A 4296-nucleotide genomic window follows, 5' to 3' on the forward strand; every position below is an offset into this window, starting at 1 on the left:
GCCAAAGTGTTTCCATTTAAACAGACAGTAGATATGCCTTTGGTGTTGCGGAAAATGCAGAGGTTCATTACTTTTTCTGGTACACAGATCCAACATGGCCAACTTATTCGTAACCTGTCTTGTTACCTAAGGAAGTGGCCATATGTAAGTGTGAGGCCCATACCACAGGGCGGAGATGTTGTTTCTCTTGGTAATCGCAGAGCAGATGCAGCTGCCAAAGCTGCTGCTCAGGCCCCCCCCCCCTCATTCTGCTCTGCAGATGACCCATCTGACCCCTACGGTCTCCCTCTCTGACCTCGTTGAAGTGCAATCTCAGGCTTCTCCTAAAAAGAGAACCGCTTGGAAGAAAGCAGGGGCATCCTATGTGAATACTGTTTGGATAGTGGTAACCTCTGTTTACCAAAATGTCTGTTTCATTTCTATGCAGTGCTCTCACATGGAAAAGATCAAACTTCAAAAGGGGGGATGGTAAATATGGTAAATAAGTGTTGATACACACAGGGTTAGGGTTAGGGTTAGGGTTAGGGTTAGGGTTAGGGTTAGGGTTAGGGTTAGGGTTAGGGTTAGGGTTAGGGTTAGGGTTAGGGTTAGGGTTAGGTATTAGGATAAAAACGACTTTGACCCTCAAGAGTTTGACTCTCATTTGCATATCTGGCTTGTGATTGGCTGTGCTTCAACTTGGACTATCTTAGGAACTACAGGTGCGATTAGCACGGGCCTGGTGTTGGATTCACAATTTTCACAGCAAACACACACACACACACACACACACACACACACACACACACACACACACACACACACACACACACACACACACACACACAAAAGAGGGAGGATCATGCCCTGGTTCTCTATACAGGCTACACAGTATATTTATGTAGCACAATTCTCACCTGGGTACTGGATGATAGGGTTAGCCCTGGCTCTAGTTTCTCTATGCAGGCAGGCTGGCAGGCTGGCAGGCAGGCAGGGAGGAGGCCCAGGCAGGGAGGAGGCCCAGGCAGGGAGGAGGCCCAGGCAGGGAGGAGGCCCAGGCAGGCAGGCAGGCCAGATCAATGGTTCAGTGGTCTTGTAATTTTTTCCCCCCCGGAGCTGTACCCGCAGCGTTACCTAAGAAAATAAAACAAGTAGCACACGTCTTTAGTAGCCAGCTGGCTAGCGCGGCCTACTTGCTAACGGGTTAGCGAAAGCCATAGGTAACCTATAGGAGCTGGCTAAATAGCAAGCTACTTACTAACGGGATTTATTCTACCATCTATTATTACCACCATCAGAGATGTTGTCCCATTTTGATGGAATTAATGTATACATACTTGAGAAAATAAAACAAGTAGCACTCACGTCTTTAGTAGCCAGCTGGCTAGCGCGGCCTACTTGCTAACGGGTTAGCGAAAGCCATAGGTAACCTATAGTATCTGGCTAAATAGCAAGCTACTCGCGCTAGCTTGTTAGCGGCGCAAACGATAGGTAAACGAATGAAATAATGAATCAACTACATACCACAAGTCTCCCTCTTTCGCTGGGTTATAATAGGATACACTAAACAGGTGTTTTAAGCAGGTGTATTGAACGAAAGCTTACCTGAACGACGGAGAAAAACATCCTGTTTTACAGTTAACCGTGTCCCATTGTCAACATGATATCCGGAATCAAAGGTTCCTAACGCAATGTAAATCGTATTCACCCGATTGCTATAGAAAAGCCAAGAAGAGATTGGTTTAAAAAATCAATAGCATTTTGCCCATAGGGAATAGGCGATCAAATGAATTTATCCAAGGAGATTTCCAATGATTTGTATAGTTATCCTCTTCACCCGTGCTCACTTTGAATGCTCGCCCTCCGGTGGCTGTGAGAGGGATTTATTGTGAATTCTCCTCTTCTCCTCTTCTCTAAATGAATAGGCTACAAACACGTCGTCTTTCCCGGTCTGATATGATCAAGGTTTGGTAATGCACAGACGAGTTTTGCCTAGCAAACAAGAGCATTTGGCCACCACGGTGAATAGGCTACTATTGTACTACACTCGTTTCTGGGAGGCTAATGTCAACAGCAACGGGCGTTTCGTTGCAGTGTAATGTTGTTCCGTTCCGGTGTAATGGTACGGGCATGTACTTGGATGAAACAATTGATTCCATGAAGAAAATAAAAGAAATATTACGCCTACAATGTGTTGGAAGATTTATTGCAACTCACCAAATACGACGCGATGCTATAGCACATGTTGTTCTTAATTCCAACCAGGAGAGGTCGACAAAAACACGCCCCCCCTGTGGAGATATGCTAAAATTCACCAACTACGGAGAATATAGCATAGTACCAACTCCAGCCAGGAGAGGGAGACACTTGTCATGAAGTTGATTGTGAGACACACTGTGAATGCGAGTGCAAAGAAATGATTTGCTGAAATAAGATGTATTTGGATGTTCCCAGGCCATCAGTCACGGGGCAAATATGGCACATAACCCAGGGGTATTTTTTACAATGATTTGGATCATTTAATAAAGTAAAAGAGGTGCTGCCTACCTCAGAAATGGTGTACTTACAGGCTGGTGCTAGTGTACAGTGTTGTGTTTTTGAGTAGTGTCCCCTGTGAAATATGAAGCAAGCATCAGAGCATCTTGTGGACAGTGTATGACCGGGCTGTGTGATTTGGATCAGGTCCTATCAGTCTATCTCTCCCAGGCAGTGCATTCCCTGGTAGCGGCCCTCTGCTGGCTGTTTGGTAGACTGCTGTTTTAATGCATTCTGGTTACCAGGTGTCCGACCCTTTTGAGAGCGCCACTAAGCATCTTTCGGGGTCCGGGGGGGTCGGGGGGGTGCTTAAGAGTGGGTACCCGGGGACTCATGGAGGTTGAGGTTCTGGGCCAGGACCAGGGCTATTTAATGAGCCCCGGCAGGGTCATGCTTGAGACGGGCATTTTATTTTTCGGGGGCCTTAGGTGGAATTCCCCCCCAGTTTGAGGACCAGGAGGCTGGGTATGGGCTGGGTGTAGGCTGGGTGTAGGCTGGGTGTAGGCTGGGGGGAAGGAGAGCACAAGCCTGTGCCTGGTCACAAGGGAGCCTATGAGTCCCACCTTGCTACTGCAGGAGGCTACTGGAAGTAGGCAGGCAGGCAGGCAGGCAGGGAGGAGGCCCAGGGAGGTAGGGAGGCAGGCAGCCCAGGGAGGAGGCCCAGGGAGGTAGGCCAGGGAGGGAGGTAGGCAGGCCTGTGTAGGCCATACTCTGCTCACTGGGAGTCAGCTCCAGCTGACCTCCATAGACAGGCAACAGGATGGATTCATAGGCAGGCATCAAAGTGCATTCTACCCACAGTAGAGAGCACTATTTAGGCTACATTGGTCATGATTTAAGGCCTTTACCTGTGGTCCCCAATTCAGGCTACACTTGTGTGTATGCTTCTCCCTAATCATGGGGAACTTAAACTCAGGTGTCAGCTCCTGCTGACCTCCATAGACAGGCAACATTTATAGGCAGGCAGGCAGGCATCAAAGTGCATTCTACCCACAGGAGAGAACCTGATCTAAGCTACACTGGTCATGATTTTAGGCCTTACCTGTGGTCCTATATTCAGGCTACACTTGTGTGTATGCTTCTCCCTAATCATGGGGAACTTAAAAACTCAGGGGTCAGCTCCAGCTGACCTCCAAAGACAGGGAACAGGCCTCATTCTACCCACATGAGAGAGCACTATTTAGGCCACATTGGTCATGATTTAAGGCCTTTACCTCTGGTCCCCAATTCAGGCTACACTTGTGTGTATGCTTCTCCCTATTCATGGGGAACATAAACTCAGGGGTCAGCTCCTGCTGACCTCCATAGACAGGCAACATTCATAGGCAGGCAGGCAGGCATCAAAGTGCATTCTACCCACAGGAGAGAACCTGATCTAGGCTAGTTTGGTCATGATTTGAGGCCTTTACCTCTGGTCCTCAATTCAGGCTACACTTGTGTATGCTTCTCCCTACTCATGGGGAACTTGAACTCAGCCATACTCTGCTCTGCTCACTGGGAATCAAGTCTAGGCCTGTTCACCTCCATGCAAACTGTGGCAGACAGCACTTAGAGTATGTTCCAAATTGAGCCAGTAGAGGGAGACACAGACCACGACATCCCCTTCACATAGGCTACACTGAGCTGGTCCTAGTCTGCTCATTGGGAATATCTGTTAGCACAAGTCTCTGGGCCTTTTCACCTCCACAGGCAGGCTACAGGAGTGATTCATAGGCAGGCATCAAAGTGCATTCTACCCACAGTAGAGAGCACTTTCTAGGGTACATGGATCATTGTTTTATG

At 48.2% G+C, this 4296-nt stretch overlaps 1 long non-coding RNA gene across 3 annotated transcripts; it reads right to left on the minus strand.

Annotated features, from left to right (window-relative positions):
- Positions 1-587: 587 nt before the first annotated feature.
- Positions 588-2878, minus strand: LOC114832426. 3 transcript variants are annotated; one of them, XR_004575578.1, is made up of 4 exons: positions 1827-2878; positions 1585-1694; positions 897-1113; positions 588-718 (listed from the first exon to the last, which is right to left on the minus strand). It is a non-coding gene; the product is annotated as an uncharacterized LOC114832426 (long non-coding RNA). The 3 variants fall into 3 exon arrangements; XR_004575577.1 differs by having other exon boundaries at positions 1504-2861; XR_004575576.1 differs by having other exon boundaries at positions 1585-2860.
- Between the last annotated feature and the right edge of the window lie 1418 nt (positions 2879-4296).

Source organism: Esox lucius, unplaced genomic scaffold (assembly GCF_011004845.1).
Source record: "Esox lucius isolate fEsoLuc1 unplaced genomic scaffold, fEsoLuc1.pri scaffold_48_arrow_ctg1, whole genome shotgun sequence".
Classification (NCBI taxonomy): domain Eukaryota; kingdom Metazoa; phylum Chordata; class Actinopteri; order Esociformes; family Esocidae; genus Esox; species Esox lucius.